At 43.1% G+C, this 24,940-nt stretch overlaps 1 protein-coding gene and 1 non-coding gene across 2 annotated transcripts in view; one reads left to right on the plus strand and one right to left on the minus strand.

Moving 5' to 3' along the window:
• LOC126455430 (translation initiation factor IF-2-like) overlaps positions 1–24,940 on the plus strand; it is a 193,475-nt gene that overhangs the window by 29,875 nt on the left and 138,660 nt on the right. The window lies entirely within an intron of this gene.
• Positions 17,930–18,085, minus strand: LOC126424705 (small nucleolar RNA snR44). The gene has a single exon (XR_007576204.1). It is a non-coding gene; the product is annotated as a small nucleolar RNA snR44 (small nucleolar RNA).

The following is a 24,940-nucleotide window of genomic DNA, read 5'->3' on the forward strand; positions in this document are numbered from 1 at the left end:
CGTATAAGTACGTGTTATCACGTAAAATTCCGCCAGTTCGGACGGTATTTGCTTCGTGATACATTACCCGTGTTAAAATGGACCGTTTACCAATAAGGAAAAGGTCGATATCGTGTTGATGTATGGCTATTGTGATCAAAATGCCCATTGGGCGTGTGCTGTGTATGCTGCTCGGTATCCAGGACGACATCATCCAAGTGTCCGCACCGTTCGCCGGATGCTTACGTTATTTAACGAAACAGGAAGTGTTCGGCCACATGTGAAACGTCACCACGACGTGCAACAGATGATGATGCCCAAGTAGGTGTTTTAGTTGCTGTCGCGGTTAATCCGCACATCAGTAGCAGACAAATTGCGCGAGAATCGAGAATCTCAAAACGTCGGTGTTGAGACTACATCAACATCGATTGCACCCGTACCATATTTCTATGCACCAGGAATTGCATGGCGACGACTTTGAACGTCGTGTACAGTTCTGCCACTGGGCACAAGAGAAATTACGGGACGATGACAGATTTTTTGCACGCGCTCTATTTAGCGACGAAGTGTCATTCACCAACAGCGGTACCGTAAACCGGCATAATATGCGCTATTGGACAACGGAAAATCCACGATGGCTGCGAGAAGTGGAACATCAGCGACCTTGGCGGGTTAATGTATGGTGCGGCATCGATTTTATCGATGGCAATCTAAATGGTGCAATGTACGCTGATTTCCTACGTAATGTTCTATCGATGTTACCACAAGATGTTTCACTGCATGTCAGAATGGCGATGTACGTCCAACATGATGGGATTAGGCGAGCGGTCTAGGGCGCTGCAGTCAAGGACTGTGCGGCTAGTCCCGGAGGAGGTTCGAGTCCTCACTTGGGCATGGGTGTTTGTGTTTGTCCTTAGGATAATTTAGGTTAAGTAGTGTGTAAGCTTAGGGACTGATGACCTTGTCAGTTAAGTCCCATTAGATTTCACACACATTTTCCAACATGATGGATGTCCGGCACATAACTCGCGTGCTGTTGAAGCGGTATTGAATAGCATATTTCATGACAGGTGGATTGGTCGTCGAAGCACCATACCATGGCCCGCACGTTCACGGGATCTGACGTCTCCTCCGGATGATTTTTTTCTTTGGGGAAAGTTGAAGGATATTTGCTATCGTGATCCACCGACAAAAATGGCTCTGAGCACTATGGGACTTAACATCTATGGTCATCAGTCCCCTAGAACTTAGAACTACTTAAACCTAACTAACCTAAGGACATCACACAACACCCAGCCATCACGAGGCAGAGAAAATCCCTGACCCCGCCGGGAATCGAACCCGGGAACCCGGGCGTGGGAAGCGAGAACGCTACCGCACGACCACGAGATGCGGGCGATCCACCGACAACGCCTGACAACATGCGTCAGCGCATTGTCAATGCATGTTCGAACATTAAGGAAGGCGAACTACTCGCTGTTGAGAGGAATGTCGTTACATGTATTGCCAAAGGCACTGAGGTTGACGGACATCATTTCGAGCATTTATTACATTAGTGAGGTATTTACAGGTAATCACGCTGTAACAGCATGCGTTCTCAGAAATGATAAGTTCACAAAGGTATATGTATCACATTGGAACAACCGAAATAAAATGTTCAAACGTACCTACGTTCTGTATTTTAATTTGAAAAACCTATCTATTACTAACTGTTCGTCTAAAAATGTGAGCCATATGTTTGTGACTAATACAGCGCCATCTACCACAAAGCGAAAAAAGTGGTCCAACTAAAATATTCATATTTATTTACATACTACACGAATATGTAATAAAAGAAATGGGGGTTCCTATTAAAAAAAACGCACTTGATATCCGTTTGACCTATGGCAGCGACATCCAGCGGGCCAACCATAGCGCCATCTGGTTTCCTCCTTCAAGCTAGACAAGTTTCGTTCTTTGTTTTTTTTTTCTTTTGACGCTTATTTCGTGAGATATTTGGACCGGTCACGATCAGTGGACCATTCTGTATTCACACTTGTCAGCACCCGCTTTCTTTGGAATTGTAATAATTACGTTCTTCTTGAAGAAGTTTATTCTTCTTCAATAAGAATGAAATAATTCACCCATCTCATATTTCTTGCACACCTTCCGGAATAGTCAGGGCTAACTCTCCCAAGAACCTCAGTAATTCTGAAGGGACGTCGTCTACTAAATTTAGTGGTTTACTGTATGTTGCGTTATTTTGAGTTTCATACTCTTAACTACAGTTAGAAATACCCGCAAGTCGCCGAAGTGGCGACAACTCAAAAGACTTTCACCAGGCGAACGGTCTACCCGACGGGAGGCCCTAGCCACACGTTTCATTTCGTTTCAATACCTTTTACAATGGTATTACAACATAGGCAACTGAGTTGTATTTTTGGACTTCCCTACATTTCACTTAAGCATTTTGTTCAGTTTGATGCACAACACCTCAGTCTTTTATATAGTTAGGGAATATCCTAGAAATAATGATTACTGGGGAGAAAAGAAAGAAGGAAGTTTATTCGTTTACGTTTCGTTGACGAACAGATTATCGTAGAAGGAGCACAAGCTCGCAATGGGAAAGAGTGGGTAAGGTTATGGCCCATATCCTTTTGAAAACAACCGTTCTGTCATTTCCCTTAAGCAATTTAGGAAAATCTAGATCTGGTTCTCCGGATGGGGAAGTGAATGCTGCTCGTCCAGAATGCGAGTCCAGTGTGTTAAGCATTAGTTAACTGAGATGTACTGTTGTGATAAAACTATGAATAAGGACACGTTTGTAATCTCATAGATGAAATCTTTTTGCTCAGAAACCTGAGAACAGTTATTGACTTTTATATAAATTCAGCCAGCATATTTGGTGCTACCAGAGAAAAAAGATAGGCATGGAACTGCTGCCGCATTTTCCTAATATTGTGCTTCATTTGTTATAAATTGGCTGCGAATGATGATAAAACAGCGACATGGATATTCTCGGCGAGGAATTGTCTTTCCCCTTCGTGGGAATTGTCTAACGAAGTTCACTGCGAATGCAGAACATCTTCGACATGCTGCTCCAGCTGCGACGATGCATATTGTAACTTTAACTGAAACTGTTTCCTTCCTTTATGCTTCATAAACGAGTCTCGCAATTATAGAGAAACAGGAAGTATCGTATAAATTAAGACATTGGACACAGTTGACATCTGTGCTCTTACAAACAACTGTTCCCTACAGCAGCTAACGAATCATTGTTGCCGGCCGTTGTGGCCGAGCCGTTCTAGGCCCTTCAGTCCGGAACCGCGCTGCTGCTACGGTCCAGGTTCGAATCCTGCCTCGGGCATGAATGTGTGTGCCGTCCTTAGGTTAGTTAGGTTTAAGTAGTTCTAAGTCTAGGGGACTGATGACCTCAGAAGTTAAATTGCATAGTGCTCAGAGCCATTTGAACCATTTGATATTTACATTTATTTACGCTCCGTGAACATTATTTCTTTACTTACGACGATTTACAATAGCTGCCTTAAAAACATCCGTTGCAAGTTCTGTAGCGCCTCGGTCCTTCTCCCACGAATTTCTTTCGCGGGCCGGATTGAAACCAAATGCGAGCCGGATCCGGCCCTAGGGCCGCCAGTTGCCTAGCCCTTGTGTAGAACATGGTACCAGGCTGTCATGTGGCCTTCCATTGTTGACTTAACTCACGGCAGTGTAGTGATGTGTATGTGCTGGCCGGTTGTATGGACCAGTGCAATAAGATGGGACGACTTAGGTTCAAGTGGCTGTAAGCACTATGGGACTTAACATCTGAGTGCATCAGCCCCCTAGACTTAGAACTACTTAAACCTAACTAACCTAAGGACATCACACACATCCATGCCCGAGGCAGGATTGGAACCTGCGGCCGTAGCGGTCGCGCGGTTCTGGACTGAAGCTCCTAGAACAGCTCGGTACCGCGGCCGGCTGGGACGACGTAGGGACATAAACAAGTGGCAAAAAGGAGCTATTTGGTGAGGACGTGTCACTGTCCAGGCCGTGAATGAAGTTGTCTGATAGCTCATTGTAGCAGCTCGGACAGTCAAACATGCATACAAAGAATGGAGCACCACAAGCAACAATATAGCACGCCGTAGGAACAGTGGTCGTAAAAAGATCCTAGACGACAGACAGGGATGGATGTCTCGCATTGTCAGTGCCAATCGGTTCAAAAAACTACAGCTGTTTCTACTGTCAGTGAATATTGGAAAATCTTAACCGGTTTCCGAGCAAACATTGCGAAAGGCACTAAATGTAATGGAAATTTGATGTCGGGTACCTCGCGAAAGAAAAAGAAAAAAAATGGAATTTTGTGGTAAGGTCTTATGGGACCAAACTGCTGAGGTCATCGGTCCCTAAGCCTACACACTACTTAATCTAACTTAAACTAACTTACGCTATGGACAACACACACACACCCATGTCCGAGGGAGGACTCGAACCTCCGACGAGAGGAGCCGCGCAGGCCGTGACAGAGCGCCTCAGACCGCGCGGCTACCTCGCGCACCCTTGCGAAAGGTCATTGCTTACAGAAGCACATGGAGGTGCAGATCTTCATTTGGCCAAACAATACTAAAACTGGATAGCAGCTATCTGGAAGCGTGTAGTGTGGCTTGGAGAGTAGAGATTTGGCCTCTTTTCTAATTAAATGAAATTATCTGGTTCCAGAGACCATTTCAAGTCTCAAATATCCATTGTATGTACATGCAGAGTGAAGTGACAAATGACAATTTGTACCAAGGCCGAGATTCCAACGCGGGTCTCCTGCTCATTAGGTAGATGCGCTAATCACTAAACCACCCTGGCATAGTGGCTTTGCAGAGTGGCTTTTCTAATTATGCGAGACGTCGACTGCACAACGGTTCAGTGAGACATTTAATGAGCAATATGTGTGTGTGTGGGGGGGGGGGGGGGGGTTGGTTCAGACCAGAGGTGGTTCTCTGATGGTTTTGGGGTAGTTCTGGTACCATGACTCGGGTCCTTTCATTCATATTACCATGACATGAAGCAGGATGTTTGTTTCAACTTTCTCTGTGTCCATATATCGTCCTTCCTTTTACATTTTTATGATGAGTATTCTGTGCACACTCCCATCTTCCAGAAGTACAATAGCCATCTTTACAGTGTTGCATGCGTGCGTTCCTGGTTTGACGTTTACTCACAAACAACCCTTCCTCACCTCGACATGAGTGCTGTATTACACAGTGATGCCTCTTGGAGGTGTCAAATTTTTTGTGCAACGTGCTTAGTTGCAAATATTGTAGGATGTGGCACGTTCAGTTAACATGCGGCGTACACTGTGACGGGCAGCGACACAAAACTTGAAAGTTACCTTTGTAGTCGGGAGCTGTATGCTGAAATTGCGTTTAACTGAATTTCTCACCATCAATCTGAAAACTGTCTGACTTCTAATTGGTATTACAGATTCAGATCTAGAATCCATATAGCCATCCTACTTTTGAACATGAACTTTTTTATACAAATTGATTTTTAGGAATACGTTTTTAATTAATCTGAAATGCATCAGATTGTCTGTTAGACTGCAGTAGAGAATGTTTCACGAAAACACTCAGAATGATTAACTGTTACGTTATTTAAATATGTCCTATTGCAAAACGCATCTGTTGAATTTACATTAAATTTCACTAACTGAAAACTGTTCCTAATATTCTGTTAAATATGTTCCTTCAGGCCCTACAACAAATTCTTACTTTGCAATGGATAACTTGACTCTGATCTGGCCGCATTGCAAATGATGATCTGAAATAAATCACTGCGCTACATTTTGCCATTTTATTGTTATCTCTTTTAAATTGATGTTTAGCAAACTAGTTTTTGATTCTCTTTTTCAAATAATCAATTATTGTTCACGCAAAAGTGCAAAGCATGACAATACAAATGTTACCGAACATATTGTTTTGAGCGGAGCGGATGTACTTTGTGAAATAGTTATTAAAGCAAAAGGAACTACTTTGAAATTCTTTGAATGACGCAAAACTGAACTCCAGCTAATACGAACAGCCAGCATTCTCTCTCTCCGCATTATCATAGTCGATAATGTCTACTTCTAAAAAATATTTATATTACAAAAATATGTTTTCGTGACTTCCTAATACAATCTTTTTTCTCTTATTTAAATGGGGGGGAGGGCTAACTAGAATACTGAACACATTATTGACAGTTATCCATGATTACCAGCAAGTAGTTGTTATTGGACACAATGAAATCCTTGCACATCAATAATTACTGAACTTTTGCTTGCGCCTAACGAACTCAAAGTACGTTACCTTTGATCCGAAGTGCTGTCTGTATAATCATATTAAAAATCGTCGTTTATCTTCAGTTAGATATCTCTTGTGGCACCTTCGCTAACGAAGCTGCTCATTCCGCCATGGTGCAACATCCTGTCTCCACGACTCCACAAATACTATTGCGCAAGGCTGTCACTCGACTTCACTATTGCCTACTAGCGTGCCCGCGCTTAATAATGCAAACTCAGGAAACCAGAGACTGTGCATCGCTCATGTGTTCAGCATCTAAAGATGCACTCTTAAGACAAAAAAAGACGTAACACGAAGAAATTATCCGAATGGGATGGAATTTGGTAGAAGTGATGTACACGTACAGCCGAACAAAGATTACAGTTTCAGAAAGATTGCATGATTTATTCAAGAGAAAGAGCTTCACATATTGAGCAAGTCATTAACGCGTTGGTCCACCTCTGGCCCTTGTGCAAACAGTTATGCAGCTTCACATTGATTGATAGAGTTATTGGATTTCCGCGTGAGGGATATCGTACAAAATTCTGTCCAATGGGCAAGCTAGATTGTCAAAATCCCGAGCTGGTTGGGGACCCGGCCAAGGTAGGGTTTGGTAAGCAAGAGGACAAGCAGGTGAAATTCTCTCCGTGTGCGGGGGAGGGGGGCATTATCATGCTGAAATATAAGCACAGGATGGCTTGCCATGAGGGGCTGTGCTGTAAGGGTGCCGCGTATGGCAACCTAAGGGTTCTGCTATGAAAAGGAATGACACACCAGACGATTACTCCTCGTTGTCGGACCATATGGTGGCCGACAGTCAGATTGGTATCCTTCCGTAATCCGGGGCGTCTCTAGACGGAGCTCAGTTTGAAGCACGACCCATCACTGAAGACAATTCTACTCTAGTCAATGAGATTCCATGCAGAAGACGAGTCTGTAAACATGCTGGACATCTTTGGGATACCATCATGACAGTCGCTCGCCATATGGCCCGACTACCAGCGGTAGTGGTCTGCGGTTCTATCTCTTTTCTTTGGTTGCCATCCGCGGCACCCTTACAACACAGTGGTACGTAGACAATATTCTACGCCCCGTTTTGTTGCCCTTCATGGCAAGCCATCTTGTGAAAGATACTGCCGCCACGCATGGCAAGAGTTTCTACTGCTTGTTTTCGTGCTTCCCAAACCCTACCTTGGCCAGAAAGGTCGACGGATCTCTCGCCAGATGAGAACATTTGGAGCATAATGGGTAGGATCCTCCAACCGTCTCGGGATTTTGACGATCTAACACGCCAATTGGACAAATTTGGCGCGATAATCCTCAGCAGGACCAGCAAAGTCGACGGATCTCTCCCCAGATGAGAACGTTTGTAGCATAATTGGTAGGATCCTCCAACCGTCTTGGGGTTTTGACGATCTAACACGCCAATTGGACAGAATTTGGCACGATAATTCTCAGTAGGACATCCAAGAACTCTATCAATCAATGCCAAACCGGATAATGCTTGCATAAAGGCCAGAGATGCAACAATACATCATCAACTTGGTCAATTTGGGAAGCTCTTTCTCTTAAATTAATCATCCAGTTTTTCTGAACTAGTAATCATTTGTTTGTCTGCACATGTACATCACATGTACCTATTTCTATCCCATTCGGATAATTCCTTCGTGATGCATCATTTCTTCTTCTTTTGTCTTGAGTGTATTTTAGAATGAATACGAGAAGGCATGTCGCTTTTGCATACAAAAAATAGCAGCTGTCCGAGTGCCAACCCCGGAGACACCCCGCACTTACGGACGCCATAGCCGTTCTCCTTACTGTGGGGAATGACTTTTTGCCGTCTGTTACAAAATTATGAGAGGAGCCACTTGTGAGCTAGTGCTCTTTGACGGGCCCTTATTGTGGACCGCGGTCGTGATGCAGAGCGCGTCGTGACGTGCGTGGGGGGCGGCGGCAGCGGCAGCGGGTCGCGGGCGTCCTCGCGGTCTCCGTCGCCGCCGCTGGCGCTGCCTCAGCCGCAGGCAGCCCAGCCTCGCGCGTGCGCGTGCTCGCGCTCCTCCTCCGGGTCTCGCTCCAGCGCCGCCAGCAGCCTCACCTCCATCCCGCCGCCCTCCCCCGTGAGGGTCTGCCGGCCCGCGTCTGCGCGACTGCCCACGGCGAGGTACAGCCACCTTTACGCTGCTTCCTCAACACCCTATTCGTTGCCAGACAACAAAACGAACTCTGAAACTAAAAACTCCGCTGGATAGGTCAGGAGTCCACTACACACAGCAGGCGGCTAGTCGGGTAGCAGAGGTTGTGTGGCGTGGACTGGGCGGTTTTTTTAGGTTAGATGGCCTCGGGCAAGTACAGAAAGGGCAATAGCCTCAAAGGGTGCGGGGCAAAGTCAGGACAGGCGGGGACCAAGCAGCAATCGGTATTGTAATTGTAAACTGTCGAAGCTGCGTTAGAAAGGTACCGGAACTTCAAGCGCTGATAGAAAGCACCGAAGCTGAAATCGTTATAGGTACGGAAAGCTGACTGAAGCCAGAGATAAATTCTGCCGAAATTTTTACAAAGGTACAGACGGTGTTTAGAAAGGATAGATTGTATGCAACCGTTGGTGGCGTGTTTATCGCTGTTAGTAGTAGTTTATCCTGTAGTGAAATAGAAGTGGATAGTTCCTGTGAATTATTATGGGTGAACGCTATACTCAGCAACCGAGCTAGGTTAATAATTGGCTCCTTTTACCGACCTCCCGACTCAGCAGCATTAATGGCAGAACAACTGACAGAAAATCTGGAATACATTTCACATAATTTTCCTCAGCATGTTATAGTCTTAGGTGGGGATTTCAATTTACCATATATAGACTGGGACACTCAGATGTTTAGGACGGGTGGTAGGGACAGAGCATCGAGAGACATTATACTGAGTGCACTATCCGAAAATTACCTCGAGCAATTAAACAGAGAACCGAATCGTGGAGATAACATCTTGGACCTACTGATAACAAACAGACCCGAATTTTTCGACTCTGTAAGCCCAGAACAGGGAATTAGTGATCATAAGGCCTTTGCAGCATCCCTGAATATGGAAGTAAATAGGAATATAAAAAAAAGGAGGAAGGTTTATCTGTTTAGCAAGAGTAATAGGAGGCAGATCTCAGACTACCTAACAGATCAAAACGAAAATTTCTGTTCCGGCACTGACAATGTTGAGTGTTTATGGAAAAAGTTCAAGGCAATCGTAAAATCCTTTTTAGACAGGTACGTGCCGAGCAAAACTGTGAGGGACGGGAAAAACCCATCGTGGTTCAACAACAAAGTTAGGAAACTACTGCGAAAGCAAAGAGAGCTTCACTGCAAATTTAAACGCAGCCAAAACCTCTCAGAGAAACAGAAGCTAAACGATGTCAAACTTAGCGTAAGGAGGGCTATGCGTGAAGTGTTCAGTGAATTCGAAAGTAAAATTCTATGTACCGACTTGACAGAAAATACTAGGAAGTTCTGGTCTTACGGTAAATCAGTTAGTGGATCGAAACAGCATATCCATACACTCTGCGATGATAATGGCATTGAAACAGAGGAAGACCGCACTGCAGTTCCTTCTCTAAATTCTCGCACGAACGAAAAAATAGCTGACATCGAAATAAGTGTCCAAGGAATAGAAAAGCAACTGAAATTACTCAACAGAGAAAAGTCCACTAGACCTGATGGGATACCAATTCGATTCCACACAGAGTACGCGAAATAACTTGCCCCCTTCTAACAGCCGTGTACCGCAAGTCTATAGAGGAACGGGAGGTTCCAAATGATTGGAAAAGAGCACAGGTAGTTCCAGTTTTCAAGAAGGGTCGTCGAGCAGATGCACAAAACAATAGGCCTATATCTCTGACATCGATCTGTTGGAGAATATTAGAACATGTTTTTTGCTCGCGTATCATGCCGTTTCTGGAAACCCAGAATCTACTCTGTAGGAATCAACATGGATTCCGGATAGAGCGATCGTGTGAGACCCAACTCGCTTTATTTGTTCATGAGACCCAGAAAATATTAGGTGTAGGCTCCCAGATGCCATTTTCCTTGACTTCCGGAAGGCGTTCGATACAGTTCCGCACTGTCGCCTGATAAGCAAAGTAAGAGCCTACGGAATATCTGACCAGTTGTGTGGCTGGATTGAAGAGTTTTTAGTAAACAGAACACAGCATGTTGTTCTCAATGGAGAGACGTCTACAGACGTTAAAGTAACCTCTGGCGTGCCACAGGGGAGTGTTATGGAACCATTGCTTTTCACAATATATATAAATGACCTAGTAGATAGTGTCGGAAGTTCCATGCGAGTTTTCGCGGATGATGCTGTAGTATACAGAGAAGTTGCAGCATTAGAAAATTGTAGCGAAATGCAGGAAGATCTGCAGCGGATAGGCACTTGGTGCAGGGAGTGGCAATTGACCCTTAACATAGACAAATGTAATGTATTGCGAATACATAGAAAGAAGGATCCTTTATTGTATGATTATATGATAGCGGAACAAACACTGGTAGCAGTTACTTCTGTAAAATATCTGGGAGTATGCGTACGGAACGATTTGAAGTGGAATGATCATATAAAATTAATTGTTGGTAAGGAGGGTGCCAGGTTGAGATTCATTGGGAGAGTCCTTAGAAAATGTAGTCCATCAACAGAGGAGGTGGCTTACAAAACACTCGTTCGACCTATACTTGAGTATTGCTCATCAGTGTGGGATCCGTACCAGGTCGGGTTGACAGAGGAGATAGAGAAGATCCAAAGAAGAGCGGCGCGTTTCGTCACAAGGTTATTTGGTAAGCGTGATGGCGTAACGGAGATGTTTAGCAAACTCAAGTGGCAGACTCTGCAAGAGAGGCGCTCTGCATCGCGGTGTAGCTTGCTGTCCAGGTTTCTAGAGGGTGCGTTTCTGGATGAGGTACCGAATATATTGCTTCCCCCCTACTTATACCTCCCGAGGAGATCACGAATGTAAAATTAGAGAGATTCAAGCGCGCACGGAGTCTTTCCAGCAGCCGTTCTTCCCGCGAACCAAACGCGGCTGGAACAGGAAAGGGAGGTAATGCAGTGGCACGTAAAGTGCCCTCCACCACACACCGTTGGGTGGCTTGCGGAATATAAATGTAGATGTAGTTGTAGAAAGTTGCCGTGAACCCGAAAGTTGATTTGAACATCAAAGTGTTCTAACAGTCATGGCCCTACGAGAGGTGCTATATCGTTGCTTTCTTCTGAGCTTTCAATTCACTTACCTAGCAGGGACTTACAGTTCAGTGTGTATTCCGAACCACAGTGCAGCCGACATTTTTCACATTAACGAACATTGACAGAGGGAACATAAGTGAAAACTGACAGAAAAACATTCTAGAAATGTATCAAAAATGGCTCTGAGCAATATGGGACTCAACTGCTGTGGTCATAAGTCCCCTAGAACTTAGAACTACTTAAACCTAACTAACCTAAGGACAGCACACAACACCCAGCCATCACGAGGCAGAGAAAATCACTGACCCCGCCGGGAATCGAACCCGGGAACCCGGGCGTGGGAAGCGAGAACGCTACCGCACGACCACGAGATGCGGGCAGAAATGTATCGAATACATATTTGAATCATCATCTCTTTTTATTTTGAACCCAAATACCTACCGGTTTCGGCCTTTGACCATCTTCACGGATGAGGGTTAAAATGGTTTAAGCCACCATATTGCATTAGTCATTACTTAAAATGTGTAGTGCATGCCATGAACATAAATATATGGCTCAGGACTTAAAAAGCAAATATAAGAATATTCAATGTATACAGAGCAGTACTTAATTCTAGAAATGACCAAAGTTTCTTCTTATCATATCTGTCCTATAACTACGTTCCTTCCTTTCTTATGGTCTTCGGTTTCCATTCTTGACGTAATACTATAATTTAAAATTGTGTGCACACATATAATATGAGCTGAATGAGCTTATGACAAAACTCTTATACATGCAGGTGGTCCAGCTGCCTCTATCGATGTCGTTTTCTGAGACCGGCACTACATCTGAATCAGGAATGGTATCCAGACAGACACAGCCACATAATCGATGTAAGTTCCCCCTCAGTCTGTGGGCGACTGTTAGCAAACGGAATGACACTGTAAAACATACAAGTGATGATTGGCCATGAGACACAGTATTTTTGGGCCAGGGTATACATTACTTCTACCGTCTTTATCCAAGTGTCTCCAAACTTTCTTTGTGAAATTAGCTGTGTAGTCGTACAACTTTTGGAGGTCTCTGTAAGTTTATTCCATTATACTACTTAGTTAGATATCTATCGTGCAGGTAGGTTAGAAAATTTATAAAGGGAAATGGATAGGCTGAAGCTGCTCATAGTGGGAATTAATGAAGCTCGGCGGCAGGAGGAACAGACTTCTAGGCAGGTGAATACAGGGCTATAAATGGAAAATCAAATACGGGTAATGCAGGGGTAGGTTTAATGATGAATAGAAAATAGGAACTCGGGTAAGCTACTACGAACCACACAGTGAACGCATTATTGTAGCCAAGATAGAGACAAAGTCCACATGAACCGCAATAGTACAAGTTTATGTGCCAACTAGCTCCGTAGACTATGAAGAGATTGAAGAAATGTATGATGAGATAGAAGAAGTTACTCAGATATTTAAGGGAGACGAAAATTTAATAGTCGTTGGGGACTGAAAGTCGACAGTAGGAAAAGGAAGAGATGGACAAATTTTAGGTGAATATGGACCGGAGGAAAGGGATGAAAGAGGAAGCCGCCAGGTAGAATTTTGCATAGAGCATAAGTTAATCATCGCTAACACTTGTTTAGGGATCATGAAAGAACGTGTATACATGGAAGAGACCTGGAGACACCGGAATGTTTCAGATTGATTAGATAATGTTAAGACAGAGATTTCGGAACCATATTTCAAATTGTAAGACTTTTCCAGGGTCAGATGTGGACTCTGACCACAATTTATTGGTTATGAACTGTAAATTAAAACTGAAGAAATTGGAAAAGGTAGGAAATTAAGGAGATGAGACCTGGATAAGTTGAAAGAATCACAGCTTGTTGAGAGTTTCAGAGGGAACATTAGGCAGCAGTTGACTAGAACAGGGGAAAGGAATACATTACAAGGCGAATGGGTAGCTTTGAGAGACGAAATAGTCAAGGCAGTAGAGGATAAAATAGGTAAAACGAAAACACCTAATAGAAATCCTTGGATAACACAGGAGATATTGAATTTAATTGATGAAAGAAGAAAATATAGAAATGCAGCAAATGAAGCAGGCGAAAAGAAATACAATGTCTAAAAATGAGATTGACAGGAAGTGCAAAATAGTTAAGCAGGAATGGCTAGAGGACGAATGTAAGGATTTAAAAGCATATTACACTAGGAGAAAGCTAGATGCCGCCTACAGAAAAATTAAGGTGTTTGGAGAAAAGAGAATTGGCTGTGTGGATGTCAAGAGCTCAGATGGAAAACCAGTATCAAGCAGAGACGGGAAATCTGAAACATGGAAGGAGTATATAGAGGGTCTCCACAAGGAAGATGAAGCTGAAAGAAATATTATAGAAAAGGAAGACGACGTAGACGCAGATGAGAAGAGAAACACGATACAACGAGAAGAATTTAGAGAGCACTGAAAGACCTAGATCGAAACAAGACCCCCGGAGTAGACGACATTCCGCAAGAACTAGAGATAGCGATGGGAGAGCCAGCTATGACAGCACTCTTCTATCTGGTGTGCAAGATGTATGAGACAGATGAAATACCCCCAGACTTCGCCGGCCGGTGTGGCCGAGCGGTTCTAGGCGCTTCAGTCTGGAACCGCGCGAACGCTACGGTCACAGGTTCGAATCCTGCCTCGGGCATGGATGTGTGTGATGTCTTTAGGTTAGTTAGGTTTAAGTAGTTCTAAGTTCTAGGGGACTGATGACCTCAGATGTTAAGTTCCATAGTGCTCAGAGCCATTTGAACCATTTTTGAACCCAGACTTCAAGAAGAGTGTAATAATTCTAATTCCAAAGAAAGCAGTTGCTCAACAACAGGTGTGAAAATTACTGAACTATCAGTTTAATAAGTCATGGTTGCAAAATACTAACACGAATTCTTTACAGACGAATGGAAAAACTGGTAGAAGCCGACCTTGGGGAAAATCAGTTTGGTTGAAGGAAACCCGCGAGGTAATACTGACTCTACGACTTATTTTAAAAATAGGTTAAGGAAAGGGAAAGCTACGTTTATAGCATTTGTAGATTAGAGGAAGCTTTTGACAATGTTGACTGGAACACACTGAAATTCTGAAGGCAGCAGGCGTAAAATACAGAAAGCAGATATCTATTTACGACTTCTACAGAAACCAAATAGCAATTATAAGAGTTGAAGGACACGAAAGAGAAGCAGTGGTTGAGAACAGAGTTAGAGTTGTAGCCTGTACATTGAGCAAGCAATGAAGGAAAGCACAGAAAAATTTGGAGAATGAATTAAAGTTTAGGGAGAAAAAATAAAAACTTTGAGGTTTGTCCATGACACTGTAATTTGGTCAGACACCTAAGGATTTGGAAGAGCAAGAAAAGAACTTGGAAGAGCAGTTGAACGGAATGGACTTTGTCTTGAAAGAAGGATATAAGATGAGCATAAACAATAGCGAAACGAGGATAGTGGAATGTAATCGATTTATATCAGTGATGTTGAGGAATTAAATTAAGAAATGAGACACTTAAAGTAGTAGATGAGTTTTGCTATTTGGGCATCAAAATAACTGAAGATGGATGAAGTAGAGAGGGTATAAAATGTAGAGCGGCAATAACAAGAAAAGCGTTTCTGAACAAGAGAAATCTGTTAATATCAAATGTAGATTTAATGTCAGGTTGCCTTTTCTGAAAGTATTTGTATGGAGTGTAGCCTTTTACGGAAGTGAAACATGGACGATATAAACAGTTTAGACAAGAAGAAAATAGAAGTTTTTGAAATGTGGTGTACATAAGAATGCTGAAAATCAGATGGGTAGATCGCGTAACTAGGAGGAGGTAGTGAACAGAACTGTTGAGACAAAAAATTTGTGGCACAACTTGACTAAAGAAGAGATCGGTTGGCAGGACACATTCTGAGACACCACGGGGCCACCAGTTTAACATTGGAGGGGAGTGTGGGAAGTAAAGATCGTCGAAGGAGACCATGAGATGAATACAGTAGGCAGATTCAGAAGGATGTGGGTTGCAGTAATCATTCAGAAATGAAGAGGCTTGCACAGGATAGAGTAGTGTGCAGAGCTGCATCAAGACCACAACAATAATAGTATTTAATATTTCGTAAATGAATCAGAAACATTATCTTATAAAGTGCGTTCACCATTGGAAACAATGAAATTAACAGGAGACATCAAAATGGGAAGCATGGATGTAACTGAATGAAAAGATTAATATACTCGGCGCGTTAATCTGATAAAGTAGTTCCATAAACAAAATTCGTGCAATCCATCAATGATGTCTTCGTATACTTTAGCAGTTATTCCGTCATATTTTGAAAATGTGTTTCACATCTCCAGAGCTAATTGGCCAACAGCATTGTTCTATCATTTGACGTTGCATAAAACGACGTCAGTAGGAGCACCTGAACGACTCTATATAAAAGGAAGCGAAATGCTTCTTCTCGATTAAAAATGTTGTTGACAATCAAGTTTAATATCTATCCATATGCGTATTATCTCGTATTTGATGCAGATACATTTGTGCTCCAGATTACCTGTTTAACTGCCGAATGAACAGTTAGTTTTGCATAGTTTGAGTTGCACTTCGCGTTTTCTGCTGTTGTTATTGTTGCTGATTCCAAGTTGACGAGCTAAGTTTTTCTTCAGTATATCCCCCCCCCCCCTCCGCGCCCACATGCTGTACTGTTTCTGCCGGTATATTTCCGCGTTTTATGGAAGTTTTGTGTATTACCCGGTCAATTATGCGAGGCATGTCCGAAAAGTAAGGACAGTTATGTAAAAAAAGGTCATAAAAACATTTTGTAAATCAAATTTTATTTTTACAAGAAAAAGCATTTCTTAAAATATTTTTCTACGTAACTGCCAATATTGTTGAAATTTATGGAAACTCATCACAAACCATTCTTATTCTGTATTCACGAACTTCCTCACTCATTTCATCAACGAAACCATCATTGACAACTGGAGACCGACCATTGTCGATCATTGAACGGTCTCGCCCATTTGCTCACCATTCCATCAGTCATTGCATATCCACCATAGCTCAGTACAAGTTGACAATGAGTTTCCGGCTGGTTTAACTATCTTTGCGTTCATAAACCGTATTACAGAACGCACTTCATAGTCGGCGGGTTCAGAGAGTGTCTTAAACATTTTGAACGGACAATATCAAACGTAAACACAACACTATCCATCTGCAATGGTATCAGTGAAAGACAGAAATGGAACTTACTTTCCGGACGCGCCTCGTATAACTGTATTCGATGTAAAATAGCCTATTTCAGTCCAGGACATGACTGATGTAAGATATATTCGCTGGTGGCTCAGGCATTGTGGTCCCATCTTTTCCAAAATCGCAGCTGTTAGACGATATTTGGTAGCCCCTTTTTCCCTTCCGCGATTCATTCTAAAATATTGCGTCTCATCGCCCTTTAACGATCTACAGTCCTCACCGTCTTTCACATTGAGGTACAGCTAAAGTTGACATTTTAACCTTGAAGATATCATACCTCCAAATAAACCACGATGCGAGAGAGTCGGGATAGTTAACACGTAGAGAAAATAAAGACGGAAGAGGTACAAAGGCCGGCTACGCAAAAGAAGATGGGTTAATCACCAGGGTATGGAAATGCACCAGTAAAATTAGTGAGGTATGGCTAAGTATTCTGTATGAATATCTAAGCAAGTTATTTAATAAATATATGTGGAACGATGAGGAAATTCAAGCAGATTGGAACTTAGAGTATCTAAGCCCCATACATGAAAAAGAAAGCAAGAAAGTGTGTAGTAATTATCATGGCATAAATGTCACGAGTTTAATTAGCAGGGTTGTACGGGAAGATTTTAAAATCAAGAATGTACAAGATTATAACTGAAGTGGAAGAACAAAATGGCTTTCGAAGAGGTAGGTCATGTGTCGATGACATCTTTACCCTAAGGCAGGTCATGAAAAAGATATTGGAAAAGAATCTAAGCAGCCATTTGTTCTTCATAGGTCTTGAGAAAGAATATGACAGCCCCACGAGGTCTTAGTTCGGAGTGCTGTGGCAAGGGCAACTGCCAAAAATTTATCTAAGACATAAATCTCTACAAGCTGGCTGATTGTGTCATTAAAGTTGGGACAGACATTTCTAGAGAGGCCTTCAGAATAACTAAAGGACTGAAACAAGGATAATGTCTCTCTCATCTACTCAGAAGATGTATGTGCAGAGGACACTGGATCGAAGCTGTAGAAAGTGCATGGGCTGGCGATTTAAGTAGAGAAGCAAAGCATGTACACAGTTTTCTATGGTGATGTTCAGAGCACATTTCTTATATGCTTAGGAAGTTGAATAAAAAATGGAGTTTGAACATTAACTGTGCGAAGATGGAATATCCATGTTGTGGAAAGGAGGGAAGTAACTTGGACATTGACGAGCATCAGACTGAAGTGTGTCTGAAGAGTTTAAGCATCTGAATAGTATCCTATCACGTGATGGAAGATGTGACAGAGATGAAACTTCCTGGCCGATTAAAACTGTGTGCCGGACAGAGACTCGAACTCGGGACCTCGAGTTCGAGTCTCTGTCCGGCACACAGTTTTAATCTGCCAGGAAGTTTGATATCAGCGCACACTCTGCTGCAGAGTGAAAATCTCATTCTGGAAACATCCCCCAGGCTGTGGCTAAGCCATGTCTCCGCAATATCCTTTTTCCAGGAGTGCTAGTTCTGCAAGGTATGCAGGAGAACTTCTGTGAAGTTTGGAAGGTAGGAGACGCGGTACTGGCGGAATTAAAGCTGTGAGGACGGGTCGTGAGTCGCGCTTGGATAGCTCAGTTAGCAGAGCACTTTCCTGCGAAAGGCAAAGGTCCCGAGTTCGAGTCTCTGTCCGGCACACAGTTTTAATCTGCCAGGAAGTTTCATATCAGCGCGCACTCCGCTGCAGACCGAAAATCTCATTCTGTGACAGAGATTTCCAACGATGGATCAGGCAGGGAAGGACGGCTATCCAAAAATTAGACCCTGTACTTTGGTCCTCGAAAATGACTTTAAAGGTTAAAATACAATTATACATATTCATCGTAAACGAGTAACATGTTACAGGGTTGAATGTTCGGAATCCACAGAAAGAAATAAGGAGAGACTCAGAGCTGTAGATATGGACCACTTGAAGAGAACGTGTAGAATTTCTAGACGTGCCTGCGTGGGAAATGAGGAAATAAGAAAAATAACGCAGGCCCATTATACACTGCCTGGAAAAAAGTACATCCTTTAAGAGGTTTCCAAATCACTCAAGATTCATTGTTGCAACCGTGTATACGAGTACATGAAAAGATTATATTTACACATCAATAGTACAAGCGGTTCTGAGCACCACGTTCTCGACCCATGCTCAAACGCCCTTATTGGTTCAAATGGCTCTGAGCACTATGGGACTTAACTTCTGAGGTCATCAGTCCCCTAGACTTAGAACTACTTAAACCTAAATAACCTAAGGACATCACACACATCCACGCCCGAGGCAGGATTCGAACCTGCGACCGTAGCGGTCGCACGGTTCCAGACTGAAGCGCCTAGAATCGCTCGGCCACCCCGGCCGGCAAACGCCCTTATTATTACGCGGTGTAGCCTTCACAGGCGGCAGTGGAGGCGCTGACTCTAACATACAGTCCATCGTATAGATGACGAATACTCTCTCGGGATACGTCATTGCACGCCTGCTCGATCGGTTCACGTAGTTCTGTAAGAGTTGTTGGCTGACAAATCGCACGGGTGACTTCTCGTCCCATCGTATCCCACATGTGCTCGATTACAGACAAGTTCGGGGATCGAGCTGCCCAGGGAAGTTGTTGCCCGTCTTGCCGAGCGCATTGAGTTTCACGAGTAGTGTGTTTGGGCGAGCATTATCCTGTTGGAACAAAACATCACCTTCCTGTTGCAAGAACGGCAAAAGAACAGGTCTAACAACATTTGGCACGTACTGAGCGCTGGTTAGCTTACTCTCCAGAAGCACCACATGCGAACGACAGTTGTTGCTTATATCACCTCAGATCGTAAGACCTGGGTGGAGCCATTTTGTCTCGGACGAATGCGCTCTAGGAGACAGCACTCAACCAGGTCTACGTCGTATGCCCAAACGACGATCACTTGCGTGAAAGCCGAATCCGCTTTCATCACTGAAGACTACTCCGCGCCATTCCTTCTTCCAAGTGATCCTCTGATGGTCTGGTGGCACCAGTCGAGCAGTGTCCGTCGATGCTGTGGCGTGAGTGGAAGACTTTCTAGAGGTGTGCAAGTCTGTAATCCCATTACTGACAACCAGTACGCAACAGTTGGTGTTGACATGTCTGGGCTCACAATCCTTTTTATCTGCACTGTGGTAGCTGTACGATATGCCACTGTTGCCCATACATTATGACGATCCTGTCGGGCGTTTGTGCTGCGTGGACGTCCAGAAACTCGTCTACTGGTGTGAAAATGTTCACGTGACCACTGATACCGGCATCATTGCATAAGCGACGCAGCACGTCCAACTTGTGTGGCAGTCCTCCGAAAGGACCATCCCGCCGTTCGGATGGCCACAATTTTGACCCCTTTCAAACTCGCTCAGTTGGCTGTATGAAGCACGGTGCATCTCCGCGGCGTGGTTGCCCGCTTGCTTCAAACCTTTGCACCACACTGAGCCTTCTGGCTGTGAGCGTTCCCTATTAAACGGTAAACAAAGATGGTGTTTGGTAGCTGTGCCACTACGCTATTTGTTGGCGGACGACGTTGAAACAGTTATCAGTACATCTAATATCCCCCAGGTGGCAAATACCGTCATCGGATCAAAATCGACGTCGCTTTTCCAGATGTACTAATATTTTTCCGACAGTGTAGTTTTACATATATGTATTCTATAGAATGGTTATAGCCTGTCAAAAGAATAGAGGAAGGCAGGCGAATAACCAAAGAGAACACTTTTATGGCAGCCTCCTGAAAGAAGAAGAATAGAAACACCACGAGAAGAATGCCTAAGGGATACCCAAGAGGAGATGAAGAGAAGAGGAACAGAAGGGAATGAGGAGCAATGGCGAGTTTGAGGCGTTTGGTGACATAAGTGCGGGATGCGACCACAGCTGTAGGACTTCCGCAACTGGAAGAGAAACCATCCTATTCCAAATTTCAGCCTATTTACAATTTGTTTAAATACAGGCACTATCTGTGCCAAATACCGTGGTTGAGCCAAAATATGATTCCTTTACTTCGTGGAGTAACGAAAGGCCTCTATCAACATATTCCTTGAGTTTCCTCGTAACCACTCCTAAAATCTTTCTCTAATTGCTCGCAGCCGTTTTTGAGGGTCGTTGTACACGTCGATACCCAGTATTTTATGCGCCTCAGTCTCCTGAAATCCGCTATACTTGGTTAATCTTATGCCCTTTCCTAACTTAAGATTACTGGTCCCGTGAATAGTAAGATTAACACCTGATACATCGCTGAAATTTTCCACTGTTTTTATAACTTTCGTCAGGTTTTCTTAGTCCTTTACTGATACTCTGACATCATCTGCATAAGCTTTACATGTAAATCTATACCAAAGTCATTTAATGGTGAAACCTGGTGTTCTACGGCTAACGCGAACATAATCAAATATAACTACATTCTTGTTTTACTAATGGATTTATTTTTATTAAATCCGTCATTTGACGATTTACCGTAATTCTCGAGCTTGACTGACCGTACATTCTTTTAATAACGTTTATGAATTCGTGACTATACCCCTTACTGTCATAAAGCTGTGAACGTACTTTTTATTCTGTCAAACGGTAACTGAAAATATGGCTGCACTCACTTAGATTGTGTACGTTCCCCGTATCAAGATTTTATAATCAGTTACTGCGTGTAGTATAGGTTTGCTGGGAACAGTGCTTGTCCAGTTGTCTGATATGATTTTTTTCGTCACGTGATTCAATTTAATCTTCAGTGCTCTACATAACATCTCATTATAAGTGTTCAATAGGGAGATGGGCTTGAACTGAGATAAACGTTTGTCGTCGTCATATTGGGATTAGCACAACTTTGGTCCTTCTTTAAAATATCACAGCTTGTCGTGGTTTGTCCAGATAAGTTCATGACATGAGTGATACGCCGTGTTATCGTCTCCCAAAATTTCGTATAAAATTCGACGGGTGTTTCATCTCAGCACTGTGACTCCCCTCCTTATGCTCGTCTTATTGATTGAAGAATCTCTTCCTCCATGGAGGGGCTGCTTAGTGACCGATTATGATTAACTGCGTCGAGCTTGCTTGTTGAACGTCTCAAAAGATTAAAAGCGTCCTTACTATCGGTAATATCATCTCCATGTACTTCTTTTAACATACTTTTGCGCTCTGTTACTAACTTTCCTTCCTCAGTTTGTATTTATTTTACTATCTGTTGATACCTCCTTTTTGTGTCCTAATAGATGGTGCAAGGATATTTGTTCTCACTCATCTTCGTTTATTACTTTGGTTGTTAAGACCATCCAGCTGTTGCGATTTCTTACTTGAAAGTTTAGTCTTAACTTTATTAATACTTTGTCTCTCACATTATTAGTCTATAAGTCAGATACATAATTCATGGAGACGTGGATGGTAGAAATTAAGCTGTCTTCTTGTTCCCTTCTTTTGTAGCTTGAAAAGCGTATTAAAAACTTCCTAATCCTCGGGTTTGCCAGTTTTACCCACCAGACCAGTGGATTATGATACTTCGACACTTTTTTTGTACAAGTCCGCCTTATGTAGTTAAATTATGTTCTAATTCTCTGATCAATAGTATACTGACATTTAGCTTCCACGTCCATCTCGTGGATTTGATCTGCTGTAGTAGCAGCTTGATATGAGAGTCTGCCATTTGACAGCAGTGCTCAGAGATGGCGAGAGTAGCTATCTTTTGAAGGGCTCTGTTACATAAATTCTAAACAGCCTGCTTGCTGATCAATTTGTTACTTAGACGTAAGTCGGTAATTATGCTTTTCTTGGTTTTCACGTGTCATGGAACCCAGTGAGCGTCTTTATGAGGGCTGAAACTTTGAAGTTTGGAAACGTTAAGTTTGGTATTGATCAGTAACATTTAAAACGCAACTGAAATTATTACCTAACATAGTTTTCTGTGGGCTTTTATTTGTTTATATTTTGTATTTATTTTGGCACCTCAGCAGGTCGTACAGGCATCATCATAACATAAAATGTTTAACACATTGAAGAGCATGGTATACGTTAGATTTATACTTTTCATATCATCATAAACATAAATGTACAGTATAATCATATTAGAGAAATTGACTTGCTCTTCCAAGAAAAAGGCATATAAAAGACGAAGTCTTTGAAGCAGACCAGTGCAGTGACACATATCGGCAAACAGCAACATGGTGATCAGACGTTGCAGGGGGTGGCTTGTAGCGTTATATCTGTTCCTGCAGCCAAAAAAAGATATTGCCATCCTCTTCTTCACCAAATTCGCACAGTGGGGATTCGACCGGACCAATACGATGTAGATTCTGTCTGTAACAACCATTGTTGAATGCCTTATATAGTGTTCGTGATCTTCTGGAGCATCGATTTTTCTACTGCCAGAAGTTCGGAATCAGCAAAGGCTTCATATTGCCTTTTTATTTGGAGGTCTCTTCCATTATATGCTCCACTTCTTTCTGATTGTTGATTTAATAACGTTTCAATGATTCCACGTGTCTCCTCGCTCCATCATACAAGCTGCTTGGGCTAGCTTGCCCGCTGTTTCATTTCCAGGTGTGCCATAGAGTGCATTACCCAGCACGTGGTAACTTCCTGATTCCTATTTGTGATCTGCAACATCAGTTTCTTGATGTAATATGCTATTGGATGGTTGGATCTTTCGCTTTGCTGTTGTCTTGCTAGTTCCAGCGCTGACCTGGGCTCAGAAAAGATAACGAACTCAGAACCCAAGAGCTTCTCGGCGTACTGAAGGGCTCGAAGGATAGCCAGAAGCTCCGCTGCCACAAACGCGAGTTCCTTAGGAAGCTCGAATTTCATTCCAATATGACAGCTGCGATCCCAGTAAGCACAGCCACATTCATCTTCATTCTTCAAAGCGTTGGTATAGATGAATCTTGCGTTGCTATGTTTGGAGAGGTCCTCTGTCAAAATGCAGTTATCTGAATAACCACAAAGTCCAGGTCAAATACAACTTGTAGTTCCAGAATACTGGTTCGTTTGTCTGCTTCAAAGCACAGTAATCAGTAGACACGCTTCCTTTGGGAAATGGGCTAGTATACGTACCTATGTGTGGCAGTAAGGCGAGAAAGACTTTCATTGAGCCAGTATGTGGACGTGAAGCACTGCCGTATTGAGGTATGGATATGTAATATCTCAAATTGTGCGAACTGATACCGTTTGAGTTCAAATCTCCCATTCAAGTATTGGCGACGTAGATGTAAGGGAGCCCCATTTACTTCAGCTCAGCGAGCATTAGTCGATATGAACTGTATTGCACCCAAGCATATCTCAGTGGGTTGTACTCACATCTGTCTAATCGTCAGACAAGCGTCCAGAGCTGACCTAAAACAAGATGCATGGACGTACCAAACCACATCCGTTCGCTAGTTCTCACCCATGACAGCTCGCAGTATATTAGTAAACTTTTAGCAGTTTGCGACAGGCTCTGTAATGTATGTCTTCCACCGACGTTTGTGGTCGATGTAGAGCCAAGATAGTTGACTACTGTCCTGACTGGTAGTCTGTATAGCCCAAGCTTCAGAGTCTCTGTGGGATGAAGTGTCTGGTGAAGAGTAGAACCGAAAACTTTCCATCTACTTTTGTATTCTAGACATAGTCTGATCCATCCTCTGCAAGCCAAGAGGAAGGTGTCACCAGCAAAATATATACACAGGCCATCAGCATACTGTAAAGCTGATACATTTTGTGACAAGCTATTGTGTAGGTGCAACATAAATAAACTGAACATTAGGGGGGAGATAATTGATCCCTGGGGCAGCCCTATGCTTGTCATCCTTGGCCTCGCAGAGCCATTTCTACTTCTTACTGCCAATGATCGACGGGAAAAAAAGTGGATAAGTCTGCTCGCGAAGATACCGGGAATATTCTGCCTCCGTATTTTGGAAGCCAGCATCAGTAGCTGACATTATCGTACGCTTTGTTTCTGTTGCTGTTCTGTTTCTGTTGATAATTTTTAAGTGTTTCATCCGCGCCATTTCTCCTCTGAAAACCAAAATTTGTTTTGGGAAATAAGTTGTGAACATCCTTTCCAGCACTTTCTGCACACAGTTTAGGAGCGTTATTTACCTATACGAGGTTGTTTCATTCGGTGGTTTACTGTGTTTTCCTATCGGCACTATTCGCGATCCTCGCTTTCTGCGTTAAGGAAGAGAGCATGGGGTAATGTATATTGCCAGTTGCTGGGGCACTACTTTTCCCATATAAAAGTGCTCTTTGTTCTTCAACAGTAAAGCGCGG

This window comes from Schistocerca serialis, chromosome 1, assembly GCF_023864345.2.
Source record: "Schistocerca serialis cubense isolate TAMUIC-IGC-003099 chromosome 1, iqSchSeri2.2, whole genome shotgun sequence".
Lineage (NCBI taxonomy): Eukaryota > Metazoa > Arthropoda > Insecta > Orthoptera > Acrididae > Schistocerca > Schistocerca serialis.